The sequence below is a fragment of the Tenrec ecaudatus genome, chromosome 3, assembly GCF_050624435.1.
Source record: "Tenrec ecaudatus isolate mTenEca1 chromosome 3, mTenEca1.hap1, whole genome shotgun sequence".
NCBI classification, from domain to species: domain Eukaryota; kingdom Metazoa; phylum Chordata; class Mammalia; order Afrosoricida; family Tenrecidae; genus Tenrec; species Tenrec ecaudatus.
The window spans coordinates 185,803,452-185,827,245 of record NC_134532.1 but is presented as its reverse complement, the minus strand read 5'-3'; positions in this window follow the sequence as shown (position 1 = coordinate 185,827,245).

Genomic DNA, 23,794 nt, shown 5'->3' with positions numbered 1-23,794 from the left:
GTTAAGCCTTCCAGTCCATGAGCAGGGGATGTTCTTCCATTTGTGGAAGTCCCTTTTGGTTTCCTGTAGTAGGGTCTTATAGTTTTTCTTGTATAGTTCTTTAGGGTTTTTTTTGTTAAATATATTCCTACGTATTTCAGTTTGTTCTTAGCTACTATGAAGGCTACTTCCTTCTTCATCCCCTTTTCCATAGTCCTGTCCGATGTATATAGAACACTTACCGACTTCTGTTTATTGAGTTTGTGTCCTGCCACTCCATATTCCTCTATAGCTGTAAGTACACCTGCTGTGGAGCTTTTGGGGTTTTCAATGTACAGGTTCATGTCTTCTGCAAATATCGATAGTTTCACCTCCTCCTCTCCATTTTGGATTCCTTTGATGTCCTTCCACTATCTTATGTTGTTAGCCAGAACCTATAGACTGGTATTGAATAGAAGTGTGGACAGGAGACATTCTTGTCTTGTACCCCTTTTCACTGGGATTGTGTTTGTCTTTTCTCCATTGACTATGATGTTGGCATTCTGCCTTTCATAGATAGCTTGCATCAGCTTGAGAAACTTACCTTCCAATCCTATCTTCATGAAAGTCTTAATTAGGAAAGGGTGTTGGATGTTGTCAAATGCGTTTTCTGTATCTATGGATATTATCATATGGTTTTAATCATTTTTCTTCTCGATGTGGTATATAATATTGATGGATTTTCAGATGTTAAACCATCCCTGCATCCCTGGGATGAATCCTACCTGGTCATGGTGGATGATATGTTTTAGATTCTATTGGCCAATATTTTCTTAAAGATTTTTGCGTCTATGTTCATTAGAGATATTGGCCTGTAATTATTTAATAAAAATAAATTTTAATTAAAAATAATTTTTTAAAAATTTGGGAAGAAAAAGAAAAAAATGGAGGGAGAGAAAGAAGGAGAACCTATTAAAGACGAGAGAAAAGAGGTGATCATCATAAAAGTGGAAAAATAGAAAAAGACACAGAAGGAAATCCATAGAAAATGTGAGAAAAGAAGTCATTGTAATAATGAAAAAGGAGGAAGAAAAAAGAGAGAAAAGAAAACTCAGAAAGTAAAAGAAAAAGAGGTGAAAAACCAGCATGAGATTATGTATATATAATTTTTCCCTCCACGTTCTAGCGATGCCTAATAAAAGGCGGAGGTGGGCAAGGCCTTGCTGCCACAGGACATGGTGCTGATCTGGGCTCTGGAGCCGGGCTATCTGAGGGGAAAATGCTCTTCAGATCAGCAAGCACTCACAGGTCCCTGAAGTTCTGTATAGTTCAGCCTATGGGCACGTGATCACACAGGCTGGTGTATTTCTTCCCTATGGGCTTTCTTGCTTCCAAGTTAGATGGCTACTTGTTTACCTTCAAGTCTTCAAGACCCCAGATGCTATATCTTTTTATAGCCAGGCACCATCAGCTGTCTTCACCACATTTGCTTAAGCACACATTTGTCTTCAGCGATCATTTCAGGAAAATGGGTATCATGGAATGACCGTTTAGTTGAGCAAAGTGTTTTTGTATTGAGGAAGTGCATGAGTGGAGGCCCAATGTCCATCTGCTACCTTAATACTAAACCTATAAATATATGCACATAGATCTATTTCCCCCACAATCATAAATATATTTACATATGTACATGCCTGTATTTAGGCCTCTATGTATGCCCTTTTGCCTCCTAGTTCTTTCCTCTATTTCCCTTTGCATTCTTTTTGTCTCACTACCATGCTCAGCCTTCATTTGGGTTTCAGGAATTCCTCTCGGTTACATTGCCCTTGAACACATTGTTGCATACAGAAGCTATAAGTCAGTACTGATGTTTCTTGAGTCAGTTATTTAAACTTTCCAAGCCACATTATTTCATTCTATAAAATGAGACCATGATCCTCATTCAAACGATTGATTGAATGAATTAAATAACATTGTATTTATCAAACATTTGTCACAGGGTTTGGCATTGACTAAACATTAAAATATGTTTTGCTTTTTAAAATAATGTCAATTATTTCATAAAAGTAAATTCTTTAACTCATAGAAACATCTTAGATGTCAATGAAAGATATTCTTTAAAATCTATGTTAAATCTAGTTAGATATTGTCATAACAAATATTCTTACTGCATTAATTTTTCATGAGAAACTACCACTGATGATTTTTTAAAAAGTAAAAATGTAAGTGCTCTTGCAACAATAAACCCAGTGAGAACAATATCAAGTAGTGATAGGCGGTTATTTAATAGAACTGAAGAGCATGTTTTAATATATTTGTTTCAGTTAATGGTTTTACATATAAAGTATGGACAGGGAAAAGTGTGCCAGTGTCTGAGTTTGCTGAAAAAAGTCTACTGCATAAACTAGAATGTCTGATGCTGTATATTCCACATTCTGAATGATGCATAATAGTATTTTAAAGTCCTATTACTTGGTAGGCTATAAGTCATATCTACATTTACTCTGTAGCGGGTGAAATGGGGTTTTAATGGCATGTTGAATTATATTGTAAATCTTCCAGTGGGATCACAATTAATTCATAATATTGGTTGATTTAGCGGTATGATTGAATATGTTTGTGTACCACCCTGATTTTATGGGATAGCTCTGCACATAAATATAAGCTTCAATGACTTTCTTGGAGACTTAATAGTCTGTTTAGCTATAAAAGGCCTCTATGGACTATACAATGAATGCGGATACCTTGGTTTCTTTGGTCTCTCTAAAGAGCACCCTGCTAGATCAATCTTACTCCATTCTGTAATGGCATGGAATCATGGGGAACAAGATGCTTAATCTATCTCAGCCTCAATTTCACTTACAATTCCAAATATATATATTAAACTCTAGTCACTTTTCAAAGAAAAACAAATTCAGGTGCAAGTATGTGAAATAAATAAAAGAATAGTTTTGAGAATTCTGGATATATAATTTCATAACTTCTATATACTTGCCTAAGTCAGAATAGTTTATGTTCAGATTCATGGTCTATTCAATAAAAAGCAGGCCAAAGTAAATCACATACTGATATCCCTCATGCAGAATTATATTTTTCTGGAGTAATTTTAGGAAAATATTTCAACATTATTGCATAAAATGAAAGCTACTTTGTTGTTGCTGTTAGGTTCCATTGAGTCAGTTCTAACACATAAGGATAAGGATGGCCCTGGACAAGATAAAGTGACACAGTAGCTGCAATCCTGAGCTCACACACAGCAGTGATTGGGCAGTTGGTGCAGGACTGGGCAGTGTTGCTTTTCCTGTGAAGAGGCAGGAAAAAAGAATCCCAGGAAAATATAAATTCATATTTTAAGGAGCAGAACTATGAGGTATCTATGGGTACACAATGATGGATGTTGTAAAACTCAAACTTAAGTGTCATCAGGATTATGAAGGTTCCCGGAGAGGAATTAGGGATATTCCTATGAATGACTTTCTTTTTAATTCAGATTTGTTGTTGTTGTTGTAATCTATCAGCATATAGAAGTTCACCGATCAATTTTTCTTTCCAGGGAAATAAAATGGGTGTATTGTTCCTTCATTCTCCCACTATGCACAAATAAAACACCTCTATATTATTTCTCTTCCTGCCATTGAGTCTAGTCTAACTCAATGTCACTGTAGGACTGGATAAAACTGCCCTTGTGTGTTTCAGACTGTTGCTCCTTCACAGAACAGAAAGCCCCATCCCTCTCCCCTGGGGGAGCCACCTCAGAAGCAGAAATGGAGGACTCCATGACCTTGACGAAAGAACCTCACTTGTTGAGGGCAGAGCCACCAGACTTCATAGAAAAATCTAGATTTTCTGACCCATGGACTTAGAGTTGAGCACTTTCAGAAGAAGCTGACATCAGAGTGGGGTGCCGGTGGAGAATTTATTGGCAATGTTAAAGAGGAGATGTAAAATTTGCATAAGCAAGTCAGAAGCCAAGAGGACATGCGACTAGTCAGAGACGTAGGTTAGGAGAGGAAGAGGTCTGCCTGAGTGTACAGCGGAAGAGGCTGTCTTGACCAGAATAATATCCTGAATATTTCTGATCCTAAAGTGTCACCCATTGAAGACCCTAATAGACCCATAATGGTAAATACTGTCTGTGGGATCCTTGGGTTCATTGCAACCGATTGTGGAATTTGGGAGGAAAATAGAGACAGCGATGGGAGGGACAGTTGTAGTCAAAGCTGGCCAAGAAGGTAGAGGACGGAGGTGTTCTTAAAAGCCTGAGCCTCAGAGCTTTGGCTGAGGATTTCGATCTCCTGTTCCCTGTGTAGTTAGAGGGGTCAATTGTTACCTCACACCATTCTTTAAAAAAAATACTTCATGTGTTTATAGGACTTTTATGCATCCTTTAAAAAATGTTGTATCTGTTGAATTGTATCACTGTATTTTTGTCTTTTTTAAAAATTATTTTATTGGTGACTCATGAAACTCTTATCACAATCCATACATGCACCCACTGTGTCAAGCACATCTGTACATTTGTCACAATCATCATTCTCAAAACATTTGCTTTCGACTTGGGCCCTTGATATCAGCTTCTCATTTTCCCCCCTCCCTCCCCACCCCTGCCCTCACGAACCTTTGATAATTTAAAAATTATTATTGTTTCCTCATGTCTTATATTGCCTGACATCTCCCTTAACCCACTTTTCTTGTCTGTCCCTCAAGGAGGAGGTTATATGTAGATCCCTGTGATAGGTTCCCCCTTTCTGCCCCACCTTCCCTCTACCCTCTTGGTATCACCACTCTCACCATTATTCGTGAGAGGTTCATCTGTCTTGGATTCCCCGTGTTTCCAGTTCCTATCCATACCAATGTATATCCTCTGGTCTAGCAAGATTTATAAGGTAGAATTAGGATCATGATAGTGGGGTGGGGGGGCATTTAGGAACTAAAGGAAAGTTGTATGTTTCATAGTTGCTACGCTCCTTCCAGAGACATACTATTCTTAGACACTTATGAAGAAAGGTTCAACATTGTTGCTGTTAGAAGTTGTCAAGTAGATAGAAGTTGTCAAGTAGATAGTGCCAGAAGGTGAGCACCACAGGTCAGAAGGCTCTCAAGCTAAGAAAATGGAAGAAAAGAAAAAGTCAGAGAGCCAATTAGAAAATTTCAAAGGGTATCCTGAGAAGACCCAGCAAAAATATTATAAGGAAATGTGCAAAGACCTGGAGTTAGAAAACCAAAAGTGAAGCACATACTCAGCATATATTCAATTGAAAGAACTAATTTTAAAAAAAAGCAAGACTCGATTGGCGATGTTGAAAAATTCTATGGTAAAAATATTGAATGATGCATCAAGTATCAAAAGAAGATGGAAGGAATTCAGAGTTATTGTACCAAACAGAACCAGATGACATTCACACATTGTAAGATATAGCATATGATCAAGAGCCAGCGGTACTGAAGGTAGACAGCCAAGCTGCACTGAATGTATTAAGCAAGAACAAGGCTCCAGGGACTGATGGAATTCCAATTGAAATGTCTTAACAGAGTGCTGAAGGACTGGGAGCACTCACATAGTTAAGCTGAGGAATTTGGAAGACATCTATGTACCTGGATTGATGGAAAGAGATCTGTCTTTGTTAGCTTTCAAAGAAAAGTGACCCAACAAAATGCCTGAATTTTGAACAATATCATTAATATTACATGCAGGAAATTTTTTGCTGAAGACCATCCAACAAGAGTTGCTGCAATACACAGGGAGCTGCCAGAAATTTAGGTTGTATTCAAGAGGACATGGAACAAAAATAGTATTGCTTCAGTCAGATGAATGTTCGCTTAGATAACACCAGAAAGATGTTTACTTGTGTTTTATTGACTATGCAGAGGCATTTGATTGCATGAATCCTATCAAACCATGGATATAATTGAGAAAGCTAAAGTTCCAGAACCTTTCATTGTGCTCACTAGGAACCTGGACATGGATCAAGAAGCATTTGTGAGAACAGAACCAGAGAATATTGCCTGGTTTAAAATGTGTGTCATGGTATCTTCTCCCCAGACTTCTTCAATTTGTATGCTGAGCAAATAATCAGAGAATCTGGATTTTATAACGAGAAAAGTGGCACCCAGATTGGAGGGAGCCTTATTAACAAACTTCTATATTCAGATGAGTATTAAAAAGCACAAATAGTACTTTGAGGACTCACATGTGCCCAACACAAGCCATGTTTTGTTCAATTGCCACATATGCCTTTGAGAGCAGGATGATAAACCAGGAAGATCAAAGAGAAATGATGTGTTGGCAAAGAATACTGAATATACCATGCACTGCCAGAAGAATGAGTAAATTTATCTTGGAAGAAGTACAAACATGATAATTCTTAGACAGAAAAATGGCAAGAAGTCATCTCATGTAATTTGACTTCTCAGAGGATATCAGTTGCTGTAGGAGGACATCATTCTCAATGAACTACACTGAAAGAGCAGAACCCTCGATGATCTGTGTAGCCTCCCTGACTACAGGAATGCACTCTAGCAGGGCAATGGCTGTCAGGAGCATGTAGAACTGACTAGTAGCTAAGTTCCAGGGTTCTCATTAGTTGGAACCAACTCAATGGCAACTAACAAGAACAAGAAGGTGCTGGGTAAAGAAGGTATCTTTCTATTAATTCCTACAACTGAATGGGATTTTATTATTTTCAAAATGTTTAATTAAAAAATTACAATTACCAGTAACCAGTTACATGTCATACAAAATATATAACGTGTAATCTGTTATTTATTTTAAGTGTTCCTAACATTTAAAAATGTAATTTAGCTTAGAAAGCTTCATATCTCTTTCATAAATTAGAAGCATTTTAAGTAAGACTGTGAAAATATTCCTCCTTTTTTGCCACCCACCCCCAAAAAATGTGTTGATAGATTTAAAAACCAATTTCTCACTGTTTTGTTTTATATGTGATACATAAAAGTTAGGTGTTGCAAACCAACTTAAACCAATTTGGTCTTCAAACTCTAGTTGTTTTTGATAATGCCAATGTAATGTCTGTGAAAATAATTAATGTCTCTCCCATTCTAAATATTTTTAGACCAAATGACAAAATATTTACCAAAAAAAAACATTTCATTGGTACAGAAATATTTGACCTTTTTATTCAACCTATTCTGAATTCAATAAAATAATATCTGAACATATTTGAAATATTGTAATTGAATATATACCATCATTTCAGAGGCAAGGTTTTTTGCCCCTTAATGGATATCATGCTATTTGAAAGTCCCCTAACTGCTTGGCCTCATGCATATAATCAGTTCTGCATGTCTTGCCTAAAATTTCAGAGATATACTTGTGTGACATCATTAAACCAGACCTTGAGCCAGCCTTTGGAGGATTTGTTTAGGGTGTTCTTTTTTCTATAAATCTCTGTAAGTTAGAAAACTACTGGAAAAGTACCAAGAAAAATACCAATTCCAAAAATGGGATAATAGAAATTATGCCCAAAGCATTAGGGGTTCCATTAGCAAATGATTATATTCAACCAGATTATGGATTCAACAAAGTAACTTATTTTATTGAAGGATGGTCACAACTTTGAATATACTTTATGTATTATGCTCAAAACTATGCAGTATCTTTTATGCTTACATATTGATGGGATCTTTTTTCTTAGAATGTCGTATAATAAAAATTTGAAGAAACTGTGCTGAGAAACGCTAGGTGAATCTATTGCATTAATGATGCCATGATGCAGGTTTGCATCCCTGGTGGGCGGTGATTTCGAGTTGAGCTGCTAACCACCAGGTCGGCAGTTCAAAAGCACCAGCTGCTCCACCAGAGAAGGATGAGATTTTCTGCTTCCCTAAAGTGTTACAGTCTTGGAACCCCAAAGGGGTAATTATACCTTGCCATATAAGGCACTATGAGATGGCATCTACTTGATGACTGTGAGTATACAGATGGTCCAATCTTGTAAACAATCGCATTTGGGCATAGCATTGTTGAGGCACACAAACAATCACTTGCTTTAGCTATTATAAATGAATTTTTTTCCCAGCAGCTTTATTCACAAGTAAGTTATATAGTTTATAATCCAATCATTGAGAATTGTACAATCATCCCCCATTGTCAAATCCCCTTTAAGCTGATTCAGGCAATCTCAATCCTTTTTAGCACTTCCTTCACCTCCCATCATCATTAGTTACTCCCCAAATCCACCCCCATCTATTCACTATATCCCCTTGTATCCATTATTATCATTATGCATCCACTCCTCTGATCCTTCTCAGTTGGAAGACCCAGTAGAAAACAAAATCGCACTAAGATGATAATAGTAAAAACATAATAGTATACAGACAAAAATACTAATAATGCATAAGAAGGGAAAGATTGCCAACAACAACAATAATAAAAAACAACCAGAAATCTCTCTCATGGAACCAGTAAATACTTGCACCCAGAAAAAAATCAGGTTGCATCTATTGGGTGGCCAACTGGCCAAGTGTTCAGTTCAATCCAGCATAATCAGCATCACAATGCTCTGTGCCTGATGGTAAGGCTGATAGTGACTCTGGCCTGTGGCTAGAGCGGATCTGCCAGTGGCTCAGTCTGACCAGATACTCTGCAGATCGTTTGGGGCTCTCACTGGCCCCATAGCCCTCCGCATCTCAGGTGTTCATGAACTTTGCTCTGATGCTTTTCTCCTCACCATATTCAAGATTTGTAATTGTCATCTTTGGATTTAGTTGACCTATCCCTTAGATGGCTGCTTGTTTGAGTATAAGCCTTTCAGAGCCCAGACACTATTCTGATTCATAGGCAGGCAACGCCTGGTTTCTTCACCACACTTTGCTGTAGCTCCCTCATCTTCAATGACCATTTCATGCAGATGTGTATGTAGCAGGGCCATGATGTAAGAACTAACTTTTCTTAAGTTGGAGCTAGGATACGATGAAATAAACTTCAGCATTAAGTCCTGAATCTTGCTTTCAAAGAATCTTCCTTTTACTGGAAGATGTATATAAACAAATCATGGTGTAGTATTGTTGATGTACACATAATAAAGTAGTTAAGAAAATGGAGCAACTATTATTTACTATAATCAGATCCATGCAAAGGAGTTGGAAAGGACTAGGTGCATCCCAAGGACAGAAAAGTCTAGGCACTGCAGCTTCAGAATCCATCAGTTAAGGAAGTGAGGTGTCTATGAAGGAGAAGATGAAGGAGCAGCTACTGGTGTGTCTATTCAGCCACATTTGAAAGTCAAAGGGAAGGCTAAACTGAATGGGGCCTCTTAACAAAGGCAACACCAAGACTATCTTTGTAATCTTTGTTGTAGTAAGATTCTCTGATTCCATGTAGTAAGATTCTTAATTCAAGTCAATTAGCAATGCACCTTAATATATAAAGGAAATGTGTGGGATTTAATATATTCCTTTCCTACTTGATAAAGTATTGTTGCCCAAAGTTTTATTTCTAGAAACTTATGAAGAAAACAGCAAAAAATTATAGATTCTATATGATGTAATGATGACATTAATCTTAGAAGGAAACTTCTCCTGAAGTAAGGAATGGTTCTGGGGATACTAGGGGCAGGGGCAGGATGGTAGTTATGAGACTGGTGTTACAGGAAAATTAAAACACTATTTAATATTTTTAGAAAGAGTTGTTACTCTATAGTAAGATCCTAGAGAAAATGGGATTTTAAAAATTGTATCTATGGTTTTATGGAATAATATTTTGACCCTTAGGTATATAATTATTTTGATTTCTTCTTTACAATTTAAGTTATTTTTCATCACATTTGCTTTGAAAATTTTTTAAACTATGAAAGTACATTTAAGCACACATGCATGGACAGACTTGAAGGCAATGGTTTTGGCTTAATAATATGATGTAAGTAAAAACCATACCTGCGGCAGTTACATAATCTCATGTCAACTTGAGGATATTAAGAATAGAAGGGTAAAGTTTAACCTGTCAATCGGTTGACAGATTGATAACTTCATTTGGAGGCTTGATGGAGATAAATGGCTCTCTGGAGGCACACTATACATTCTCTCTCTCTAATACACCTTCCTATTGACAAGCTGCATGGAGCCATGTTGATGGCAGCTAGATCTCTGGAGATGCCGCCACTTCCATTGGACCCACAAGACTTTCCACCCATGACCTGTGATCTTCCTGCATTTGACATCATTGCACATGTTACATGAGTCTGAAGAGGAATTCGTTGATTGGTATCAGACATATGGGCTAATATAAGACTTATGGACTTGATCTGAACTGGGCTGGGATGTCCTATTGATGTATAATTACTTCTTGATATAAAGTTCTCTCTTAAACATTTATGACTATCCCTAGATTTGTTTCTGTTGTCTACCCACACTAACACACTGCCTTAATGCTAAAGATCACATCAAAAACATTCATTTTCATTCAATCAGGAGTTCTGTTCTTTTCTGTTTACATAAAACAGATGAGCAGATTTCAATTATCCAACATTTCTATTCTGAATTCATGGGCATTTTGCTTTCACTTGGCTGCAAACAGTTACCATAATACACAATGTAGCTTCTGGTTCATGAAGTTGATCAAATGGTGAGTGACATTCTCTATAACAGTCAGGAGGAAAATATCAAGCAAGGAAAAACAGATCATTATCAGTCTAGGAAAATAACAATAGCTGAGTAATACAAATTCTCTAAAAATCGTAGCCTGGCAGAAAGAGAGAAAGAAATAGAAAAGGCAGGCCTGAGATGCTCCGTGCTTTCTCTCAGCTGCCAGACTCCCTGCCAATTGCCATGGCAGCCCTAGCTCCCTGCTTATTCAAGTATCTGCCTCACTTAGCCCACTGCTGGTTTGAATACCTCACCAAGGGGTAGCTCACGTGGCTACTCCAGGTCTCTCTCAAGATCACAGTTTCAAACTTCCCTTTGGTGCACTTGCCTGGCGTTGGCCAGTCAGGTGCTGAGAGTTATGCCCAGCCTCATAGCTCACTCAGCAACCAGGCAGCTTGTGAGATCACCCCATCTCCTAGCAGTTTCCTGTGCCTGCCCACCCTTGGCTAGTTTACAAGCCCACCTGCAAGCTCCTCTGGAACAAATCCGTGTGCACCCTGGCCCCCCACCCATTTCATGCTGGCACACGTGCTCTCGCCAACACCAGCCACAGTGCTGTGGGCAGAGGGAATGCTCCAATAAGCAGAAAAAATATATATATTTTTGTGTTTTTGGATTAATACAAATGTTTCTTTTCCTTTCAGTAAAATTTATATATATATGATAGTACCTTATATTTTCTCTTTTTTATTCCTTCCCTCTTTCATTTATCTCTTTTTTCTTTCTAGTTCTTCCTTCTTTTTTTCTCTATTAACTTAATCAAGTTAAATACCCCTATGTGAACCAACCTCCCTACCACTCCTAAGAACTGCATCACAGTTTGGTGGAAACAGCAGAAATTGTCAATATATATGAGAAAAATAAATAAACTAGAAAAGTAGTTACAAACAAATAAGCAACAGCCAGACACAAGGGAATTAGCTAAATTTGAAAAGACTCTGGAAATGCCAGGACATAAATTCAGATAAAGGATGATGGCATGTCTTCAAAAGACAGAGAATTACTCCAAGAAATCAAAGCAAAGAATAGAAAAAACTAGAAAACATTTAAGAACTCCTCCACCAAAGATGCAGATGGTGAATACAGAATTGCAAAGGAATATAAAAGAACAGACAGAGAGAATTGATGAAATGGAAATCTGAAATAGCAAACTTGAGGACAAATCCTTCAACTCCAATCTGCAAAAAGAACAATCAACAACAATGTCAAAGAAATCTGAAGAAGTTTCAGAATTACTTAGGACACAATCAAAAGAAACAACTTATGTCTTTAAGTGATTCTGTTACAGGAAGACAAAAATATTTCATAGAGGAAATAGTATTAAGTACTAGAAATCCTGGAAGACAACTATTCTAATCACGTAAAGGAAGAGAAAAAAACCTATTTAGGAACCCCAAGGATGAAAGATCTCAAAAGAAAAATAGCCTAACATATCATTGTCAAGGTCTCCAACATCACAGACCAGAAAGAGTTGCTAGTTAAAAAAAAGAACCACCTCCTACAAAGGAAAATCATCAAGAATAAGATTGGGCTTTTTAGTGGAAACCAGCAGTCTAGAAGGCAATGGAATGACCTATTTAAAACCCTGGAAGAACAAAACTGTGAGCCAAGAATATTTTATATACCAAAAATAATCACTCAAATGTGAGAGAGAAATACAAGTATTTCCAGACCAGAAGGAAGTAAAAGAATTTGTAATATCAAGGCCTTTCTTATAGAAATGACCAAGAAGTACTTTGGACAAATTAAACTACAACAGCAGACAAACCTGACATCAACATACAAGACAACTCTAGACAAATATCATCATTAAACAATGTCCAAAGCAGCATAGAAATTTAGGAAGAGCAAAGAAACCAACAGCACCCCACCCTGAAGAAAAATAAACAACAGTGCACATGCTCTCTCACACTCGCTGCCGTAGGGTTGATGCTAACTCATAGTGTCCTTACCAGAGAGGACGGCCCTGCCCCGGTGGGTTTCTGAGACATAACTCTTCATGAGAGCAGAAAGCCACATCCTTCTCCAAATTTCCTCAGAAGTGCAGTGGTTCTCAACCTTCCAAATGCTGCGAACCTTTAATACAGCTCCTTGTGTTTTGGTGATCCCCGACCATAAAATTATTTTCATTGCTACTTCATCACTGTCATGTTGTTTGACCCTGAAAAAGGTCGTGACCCACAGATGGAGAAGCAGTGGGCTAGTGGTTTTCAACTGCTGGCCGTACACATCACCACGGCAACCCCAGGGCTCACAAGAACACATGCAATACAGTGATGGCAGTGAGCTCACACATGTCAATAATGACACTGCATATCAGTGGAATAAATGCAGCAATCAAGAGACAGGGTGTGGTAGACTGGATAAGGGACTAAAATGGTTTGATATATTGTTTATAAGAAACATCACTTTGACACAAACACAAAAGGACTAAAACGTAAAGGACAGGAAAAAAATCAAGTGAATGCCATCCCCTCCCCACAAAAAGTAGGAGTGGCAATCTTGATCTCTAATAGAATAGATTTTATGGTAAAAGGCATCTTGAAAAACAAAGAAGTCCCCTATAACATGATTTAAAGGATAATAGAATTACAAGACATAATCAGAATAAACATATCTGCAAGGTTAACGTAGAAAGCAATTGGATCACTTTATGTTCGTGGAGAGAGCTCTGTAAAGAATATGAAGAAAAATGCCATTTACAATTGTCACACAAAAATGAAACACTTTTCCCTTGTTCCATGTGCTCTTCTAATCACACCAAAATAAAATAATCTACCTAGAGATAACTGATTTTTTACATAGAGCTAGATGATACTTGATGAGAAATAGTCTCTTCAACAAATAGTGCTGCAAAAATTGATTTCCATCTGTAATAGAATGAAAAGGAATCCCCACCTCACCCATATACAAAAATTAACTCAAGATGACCAAAGACGGAGATAAAAAACCTAGAACTACAAGAAAACAAGTGTCAACGTAAGGACCTTATTGTAGGGCATGGACACACTCTTAAAAATACTGACAGTAGATGACCCGTAAAACACATGTGTGCATGTAAATGCTTTATCAAAAATTGAAATAGTACAGGGAGAGCACATGATATGGGGAAAATTTTTGAGAATGACATGATCCAAGGTACTGATCTGCTAAAATTCACATAAAACTGTTAACATGAACAAGAAAAAGATGGAAATAATCTAAACACTCTTCGGTAGAGGAATAGACAAGGAAGCTCTGGTGTTTTCCTGCAATGGAAGAGTATGCCTTGCTGAAAACAAGAGGATGAAGTCATAAAGCACTCATGACATGGATCGACATGGAAAAGGTTATGCTAAGTGCAATTCACCACAGAAGGACAAATATGAGACTACTGTTTTAAGGGAAATATATATATATATATTCCCCTTATAAATATAAGCTAAAACTGTCCATACCAAAATGGAACAGACTTTGGAACTACAGGAGGAGCAGGGAAGGATAACAAAAGCAATGACATTAAAAGGCCGTTGACCTGGGTGTAACAGGAAAGAGTCCACAATGGGGAAATGTGAACATAAGAAGTAGGTGAATGGTAAACTATTGGAGGTCTTGATTAATGCTTTAAACTAATGAATACAAGGTTAATGATTTAAATGTACCCCCTAGCTAATTTACTATAAAAAATGAACCAAAAAAGGGAATTTTGCATTGTGAGAAACACACTCTTCTTTTAATGGCCTGTAAAAGAAAGACCAGAATTCTCAAGAAAAGAATTCCATAGCTAATCTTAAGTATACCTGGAGTGGAGAAATATCCAGAATAAATAGTAAAACGTTTTTGTTTTCATTATAAAGCCTTGTCACTTTAAAAGTTATACCATTACTTTGCAGATGTGTGTAGATTTTTGTAACAAGAATATCAAGTTGTGGAAAATGAGTGGCCTCTAAATTCTGAAGCGTCTCATAAATGCTTTAGAGCAGCAGTGTGATGAAACCAGAGAGTAACTGGGGCCCAAAGTAGATTTTTTTTCCCTTGATGTTGTCTTGTTTATTTATCTTAAAGAAAACATTTAGCATTAGAGTGGGTGGAGAATATTAATCAATGGCAGTAACCAAGAAGTAAAATTAGGAGCAGTTCAAAACCCAGGACCAAATTATTTATTTAATAGTTAGACAATGCATATTAAGCTAGGCTTTCAGAAGATTGAAGTAATTGTGGATTCGAGGGGGGAAAAGCAAATATTAAATTCAGGGAAAATCAAGAGAACAGTCACCTAGATGCCACCCTGACAAGGCAAAGATACAAACAACTGACACTCAGCTTTCATTTGAATATGTAACCATTTGGGTAGTGTGTGTTTTACCATATGCACAGTTACTGGTTAAATATAATAAGAAAATGCAGGGAAATAAGAAGGGTTCAGATGGCCATTAGGAACAGAGAATAATGCAAAATTGTTTCATTGTAAAGGAAAGCAAAATTTGGCAAAAGAAAATCCAGTACTCTGAATCATCAACTTTATTAAGTTAAGATGATAGAACACACTACGAAACTAAAAAGGTGGGCACAAGACTCAAGCACAGAAAATCATCATCTACTTACAACCAGGAGAAGTTGATACAAAGCCTCAACCGAACAAGGTCCTGTCTTCTATACAATTATGAAAGCCACATGCTCAAAAATTATGTTTACTATTAATTAACAGGAGAAAGAAACAATGCTCTGAGCATCTTTCAAATTTCAACGAAGGGAGGTTTCCGAAGACAATTCCCTAGAACTGCTGCCACAATTTCAGACCTGATAAACTGTTTGCTAGCCTGCTGCAAAACTGAAAATTTATGTGGCTCAACTGTCTTCTTTTTAATCAGAAGCAGATATAAACAGGATATTTATCTACCTTTTTAGGCATCTCAGAGCCATCTGAAGAGAATGAAAAATAGAAAATGAAAAATAGAAATAAAAATAAGATTTCCCATGAAACAGCAACATTGACAAAATGTAGACCTAACTTGGATTGCATATGTGCATGGTACTTTTTCAGAAATTGATTTGTGTTGGTAGCAATTCTATATGCCTGTGAAGACAGATTGTCAATAGTAAAGTGAGAAATCTAAGCAACTGACTTTAGCTATATCCTAAGAACGTTAGAGATAAGATATATGGCGCATTAAATTAGCTCCTGCATATAAAGAAGAATAGTTGCATATAAAACTGGAAAACAAATGCTGCTACTTGACAAGGTCATTGCTGGATCTCTGCAGATCGTATTCTCCACAATTCCAGAGGGCACCGTTTGAACAAATATGACGTACATGACGCCTGCTAGATAGAGCTGTGCTGTGCAGGAAACTCCACCAGATTAAATGTATATTCCAGTATCTCTAACCAACAGCTATGAAAATATCATAGCACTGTGTTTCAGAATTATTATGGTTTAGGTAAGTAGACTAAATAGAATATAATTCCAACACCAAGGTGCCCCTCGTCGTGGCAACCCATAATCCCAGGATCTCAGCTCAGTGGCCAAACCTTAGCTTCTGATGTGGTGGATAGACTGCCAGCTCTTCGTGGGTAATTGCACTGCTCCCTCTACCTGGTATCTTCAGGAGAATCTCAGTGCATAACGATTTGTACATCTCCAACCTTTCCCAGTCAAATTGAAATCAGATTTGACTTTAACAAATTTGAAGGTGGTTAAAAAATGGAAGATGTCAAAAAGAGGACTTTAGTAATTGTGTTTGGCTGAGTTGTCTAAAGAAGTAAAACCAGTAATATATATGTAGTAAATAATATATGTTTAGTAAATAATTATACATCAAGAAGCCATCACAGCCCAGTCCAGCTCGTCCTTAAGTCTTGTGCTAGTCAGTTTCCTCCTCAGACTCAGGTAGCTGCCGATCAAGGGAGCAGAAAGTGAAGCTGGATGCAGACAGCGCGCAGGCAACGGACACAGCATTGTGGGGGTTCCAGGTCAGTGGAAACATGACAGGTCCCCTTGAAATCTCAGGTCACACAGTCCACTTGGGACTTCCCCTGGAGACAGAGGCACAAGTTCAGCAAGAAGGAAAGTGAGGGGACTGAGGATGAAGTCCCCAGATATCCCTCCTCTGGAAGGTTCACATTCCCAGGAAGGCATTCTCATGCTGCGAACTGATCGACAGGTAGAACTCAGTCCCTACACTGTCACACAGAGGTAAGTGGACATAGGAGCTAGCTACCAGAATGTTAACTTTCCCTGCGGAACACCTGGATTTAATTCACAGCCAATTTCCATTGCACCTCCCTGCAGCTACCATCCATCTGTCAGAGGTTTATGTGTGACTTTGATGCAAAACATGTTTAAGCAGATTTTCCAGATTGCAACAGACTAGGACACAAGGCCTGGACTTGTGAAAATTAGCCCATGAAAATTCTATGGACAACAAGGACCTACCCACAGCTAATCAAAACATCTCAATGGGAATCATTTTGGGGGGTTTAAGGTATAATTAGCAATGGCAATCATTTTGGGGGGGTTTAAGGTAGAATTAAAAAGCAGAGCATGTTTAATTGATGATTGTAGAAAGCAACAATAAGCAAACAATAGAACATATACATTTTAAAGAAATAAAAATAAATAATAAGGGATGATTCAATTTTTAAGGAACAAGAAGTTAGGGAATAAAATCCTCTATGATCTAACCTCATCGTCTTTCTTTCCTAAGCACTGCTAATCTATTTAAAATTATTTCAAGTTGTTATCTGACATCAGTTTCACCTTTCTTTATACTAAAAAAATTGTCCTTAGAATAATAAAGAACTCTGAATAGATGGATCGGATGGATAGTTTTAAAATAAGAACAGATATAATTTTTGCTATAGCAGGCATCAAGGGCTTGGAAGATGCAATACAATAACTTGGACCTTCTGCTTTTGTTACTGAGTCCTGTATTTTATATTACTCTGGCTACCAGGAGAGCTCTGAAGGGCCAAGACACATTAAAAAATAATCCATGTAACCTTCACAAGAGCCCTTTTACAGAAATCCCTTCTTCCCTGGAAAAAACATTATTAACTTTATAGTTAATCTTAAATTACAAAGAGTCCAATACGAAAGACAGCTGTCAACATTTCAATTTCAGAAGTAATGCCCCCTCCCCCACATCCCACTCAAAACTTACATCAGTTTTAGGACAATATGACATATGAAAACTAAGGCTAAAGTCTGCCTGAAGAATTGCTCCTTGGAATGTATCTTAGAGAACATATCAGGGTAATTTTTCCATCCATTCTCTAATCCCATTTGCTATATATTAGGACAAGGAAGTTATCTACTTCTTCAACAACATCTTTATCTGTTAGCTACGATGGGATGGCATTTCTTATGAATTAATGATTTATGTTAATTGATAGTGAATGTAAATCCCAGAGTATCAATGAAAAATCTGTACAATGAAAATGATCATATAGATAAAACCGATGTGTAAAATGCTCGTGACATGATCTGCCTGCCAGGCCTCCCAGCTTGAAATAGTGTGGCAAAAAGTCAAAATATCTCAAAAAGACTCTCAAGAGTCCGCATAAGTCTTTTCCTTTGTTTCCGTGGCAACTGCTTCCTGATTGTGCCTTTGCCACTTACATAGTACCCTCAGTTGTAATGGACTCTTTGCACTCATTTGGTGGAGATTTCTGTCTCAGGGTTTCAGAGGATCGATGTTAAGTGTCAACTTGGCAAGGCTTTGACTTCTAGTATTCTGTGGTTGTCTTCTATTTTGTGGTATGATACAATTATCCTTCATTTTAAAACTATAATCATCCTCCATTTTACCTGTGTAACTTCTCATCAGGCAGAATTCATGTGCTAATCAGGCAGGGTTAGTGTGAGATACATCAAGTCATAATCTTTTAAGAGGTCTTGACAAGTCACACTGGTACTCAAGTTCTACCCTTCCTCAAGTTCCACCCTTCTTCTAATGATCGGTAGGGGAGTGTGATTGGTAGGGGAGTTTCATTGGGGGTGTGACCCATTCAATGCAGATAAGGATACTTTAGTGTAGGAGGTCAGCCGGTCCAGGTGTTTCTTGGTGGGTTACTAATTAGTCCCCTGTGCCTCTGATGTCTTTGCAGATAGAAGCATTGCTAGATAACTCAGTTATTTAAGACCTCTTTAAGATTCTTTTGAACCCTGCATATCCTTTTGCGTGTCTTAGAATATAGGAGCTGACACCCAGGGCTCAATAGAAAATAAATGTCTAGAAAATAATATGTACAAATGTGCTTGATACAATTGATATATGGATTGTTACAAAAGCTGTAAAATAAAATGTCAAAACAAAACAAAACAAAAGAATATAGTGCTTTTATTATTCAAATGTTAAGAAAGTGCGACTTGTTAAGTAATATTTGCATAAATAAAAGACGAGGAATGTTTTTTAAAAGCAATTCTTTGATGTTTGTTTTGTAACCATTCCCTTGTAAGAAGAGTATAAAAGCCAAGCTTTGAATATACTCGGTACTTCAGTCCATTAGACTGCTGTCCTCCCAATCCCATCTTTTGTATATGTCTCTTTCTTTTCCTTTCACCCACAAACATCATTTTAGATGCAGCTGGATGCGAGATAGCTGGTCTAACACCCGCATTTTAGCAAGGCTCTACTTTCCTCTAGATGAGTGGTCCCCAACCTTCCTCATGTCACCACCCTTAAATACAGTTCCTCATGTTGTGGTGACCGCCCCCCCCCCACCATAAAATTATTTTCGTTGCTACTTCATAACTCTCATTTTTCTTCTGTTATGTATTGGGTGATTCCTGTGAAAGGGTCGTTCAACCCCCAAAGAGGTCATGACGCACAGGTTGAGAACCGCTGCTCTAGATCCTGCATCTAATTTGTCATTATCTGACCTCCAGCTCATGGGACTTGAACTATCAGTATGTTGTCTGACCTGCTGATTCTGGAATGTGCCATTTTCTGTAGTCCTCTGAGCTAGTAGATTGACTGCCATGTGACCGGCAGATTTTGGAATTCTTCAGATTTTGCCACTCGGTGAGCCAATAGCCTTGGCTGATTTGCTAATTGTGAGTTCATGAGCCACTGAAACCATGTGAATTAGAAGCTTCCAACCTGACTCTTGTCACACAGATGTGGGACTTTCCAGCTCCCACAACTGCATAGCAATCTCTTAAAGATCTCTCTCTTACACACACACACACACACACACACACACACACACACACACGAGAGCAAGAGCGGGAGAACAGGCATCAAAAGCTTACAGAAAATGGAAACATTTTTTCACAACGCTTTGAAACCTGGGTGGGTGTGTATGTGTGTGGACCCTTCACTGGTTTTGCCTCTCTAGAGAACCCAGCCTAAAGGAAGACTTTGTTAGGAGATCACAATACCTTATCTAACAAAAAGAAGGAGTTGAATATTGGGAGTTGATTCAGGTCAACAGTGTTTTACTTGGCCATTCAAAATGTATGCTTCTTGCAGTTTCGGGATCCGTCATCACAAGAGCATAATGATGATTTGATAGTTTTCCTTGGCCTCAGTAATATCCCACAGTGCCATTCAAACAACTTCTGTTTCAGGGGTTTGTTTACATTAGCTCGGTTAAGTTTATTTTATTTGGAACTAAAAGAAGTAATTTCTACAGATTTTGGTGTCAGTAAGTGATTGTGTATAGTACTCTGCATAGTTCAGGGAAGAGGACCCATCTAGTATAAAAGGTTAAGTGCTTGCCTAGTAGCCAGAAGGTTGGTGGATTGAATCTTCTCTGAGTTCCTTCAAACAACAGACCTAGTGAACTTCTTACAAAAGATCACAGTCTCAGAAACCCCATGGACATAAAATCACTATTTAAAGTGATATGCAAAAAATAAATAAAGTGATATGCCACGACACTACCTGAAACAGCTGTTAATAGAAATACCATATGACCCACTAGTACCTCTGCTGATTATATACCCCAAAGCAGTAGACAGAATACAAACAAACATATGCTCTCCCATGTTCATTGCAGCACAGTTCACAATAGCAACATGCTGGAAAAAGCCCAGATGCCCACCAGTGGAACAATGGATAAAGAAACTGGTTCTTAACCAGTGGAATGGCAGGCATTTCTAAAAATTCAGCGATGAAACCACAAAACACCTCATGACATGGCTGGGCCTAGAAACTGTTATACTTCATTAATCTAATCACAAAAAGAACAAATATTAGATGAGTCCACGACTTGTATACTTGGAATAAAAACCAAGACAAAAGCAGGCTTCTGTTCTCAGATCCTGGAGTTTTCTAATCTGGGCCCCAAACAAGGAGGTAGCTGCCTGCCTAGTTGCCGTACACTCTATGGAACACATTTTGATTCCAGGCATATGGAGTCCCCATCAGTCTGCACTGACTGAAAGGTAATTAAAACAAGAGCAACGTGATTCGTGCTGCAAATATAATTATGTGATGTAACATTTCTTTCATACGTTGCTCATTAGTGCAAATTGGAACAGATACTTATGAAATTGACCATGTTACAGATATATTCTTTTAAGCAAATCACTTCCTAGAAAATCCAGTAGAGTGCCAATGGTGAAATATGAAAAAGAAACTAATAAGTACTGTGATCATAGCCTCTTTTCAATCCATCCGAAAACAATTTAATGAAGTTTAACTATTGTGCACTCTTTTAAAACAAAACAACGAAACAGCAAATATAACTTTAAAATTTTTGAAGTGTAGAGTTTGGTTTCTATTTTTACTTATTGTTGTTGTCTTTTAAAAAATGTATTAAAACACAGTCCAAAATCTTTATTTTTATCACACCACAGTAGTTTCCTCCTGATTACTGTGTATACATGTATATAAACTTGAACTTTTAAGCATGCATTTTCTAGAATCCGATCATAGAATGGGAGATAGAGCATCTTACTGATTTATGCAACACAGTTGATGCTTCAATGAGTTACTGAGCTATAGTCAATTAATATGGCCTTTCTAATTATCATCAATTTTACATATTATGAATTCTTGCTTCCACAGAGGCATAGTTGTTATGCTTTGGCTGTTAGCTGCACCAGCCACTCTGCGGGAGACACACAGGGCTTTCTCTTCCCATAAAGAGTTATAATCTCAGAAATTCACAGGAGCCATTGCACCTTGTACTATAGGGTGTCTGGGAATCAACATGGGTTCAATAGCAGTGAGTTTACTTTGGGTTTGTTATGTTAGTGGTTATAATCCCATTTTATAGTAGTTTTCTGTTATGCTAATTAAGAGTGAGGGTGTGATGTATTTTGAGTGTCCATCTTACTAGAGTGTAAAGCGTGTCACTAGCATTTTTTCCATGGGGCATGGTTTGCTGAAAGAGAAAATCCACACTTCTAAATAAGAGGGTTAGAACAGAAGAAAGAAGAGAAGGAATTCCTGGTAGCATAAGAGAAGAAACACCACCAGTAGCATTCTTTGGAAATCCCAGCCTGAAATCATGGGGTCAATAAATGCCCTTCCACAAGAAGAGTAGAGGCAGAAGCAAAGAGACCATGCGACAGAGCAGAGAGACAGCATGGAGAACATGAGACGGTGAGACCGAGCAGAGAGTGGGCTTCCTGACCCACAGAGGCAGATACCAGTGGATCCTGTGGCTGATAGGCTGAGGACCAGAGAGAAAGACCTGGTTGCGGACCAAGAGAGGGGTTGCTGTGGACCAATGACTATGTCCTTACTCATCCTGACTTGGATTAACTGCTAACTTCCCTAATAAATCACTACAGGTGTGCATTTTGTCTGTGAGTTCCGTGTGGCCATTGCAATGAATTTTCAAGCTCTGAGAGAAGTAGAGTCGCATGGGAGGAACAATTAGGGTCAGGATAGAATGAAGAAAGATGTAAGGTAGAGGCATAATGGCCTCTGCCACTTAGCAGTCAGCCTTGGGTTTGAATGGAGATGTGGTCTCTTCCCTTGGGTAGCCAGAGCAAGTCAGAGATGTCTTTTGTGCCTTTTCCACATACCAATGAGATGATTCCTTTAAGTTATATGATTCATAAGAGTACTTTCTGAAGACATTTAGTTCTGTGGAACAGAAGGTTGTTTAATCACTTGAAAAATTGTAATAAAAAGTAACAATGTTTTCGGTGGTAGGCTTTCTTGTCATTCTTTTCATAGAGTGCACTTGATCGAAACAAGCTGTATGCGTGGTTTCATCTGTGCCAATTTCTTTCTAATTACTTTCAAAGAAGTTTCATTGTTGTTCGGTACTACTGAGTTGGTGTCCACTCATAGCGTCTATATGCTCAGAAGAACCAAACATTACCTAGTACAATGCCATCCCCATATTCAGTATTATGCTGCAGTCCATTATTGCAATTCACATCTCTATGCATTTCCTTGAGTGTTTCTTTTTTTCTGTGACTTTCTAGTTTACATAATGTTCTTCCTCAGGGATGACCTTTATTTCACGCACTTGAGCTGTATCCTTTAAAAAAATCATTTTATTGGGGGCTCGTACACTCTTATCACAATCCATACGCAAGTCCATTGTGTCAAGCACATGGTAATGGCAACAAATGAGCTGTATCATTTACATCCATATTGTGTTGACATTTCACCATCCTGACATCTGAGGAGTGTTACAGGTGTCCCTCTTCCAAGATTGGGTTGCTTCTTCGTTAGCACCATGTTCAAGTACATGAGATGACACTTCACCATCCTGACATCCAAGGAGTGTTTTGAGTATACGTCTTCCAACTTCTTCTTACACTTCATTGAATTATCAATATTATTGGTGTGCAGTATAAAGCAAATACATGAATTATCCTTATACATTGTCTAGTTTTTGTATGCATATGAGATGATTTAAAATACTATTGCTCGTGTCAGGCAGATCTCAGTCCCAAACTGACATCTTTGTTCTTTCACACTTTAAAGAGACCGTGTGCAGCAGACTTGCCCAACACAACTCATCATGCGAATTTTGACTGTTGCTGCCAGGAATGTTGATTCTGGATCCAAGTAAAATGCTTGACAACTTCAATCATTTTTGTTTATCATGATGTCAAAAATTCAGGATCTTTGTTTCTTTACATTGAGTGTAATCCATACTGCAGTCTTTGATCTTCATCAGCACATCCAGTCCAGTCAGAGATGGAGGGTGGTGGGACTGACAAAATCCCCTCCAACTTATAATGTACATTCCTGTTCTCTTGCAGCTGCCAGTATAAAAGCATGCCTCCTCGGGCAAGTTTGAGTGGAGATAGGGAGACAGCAGTACCTTAGGCTCA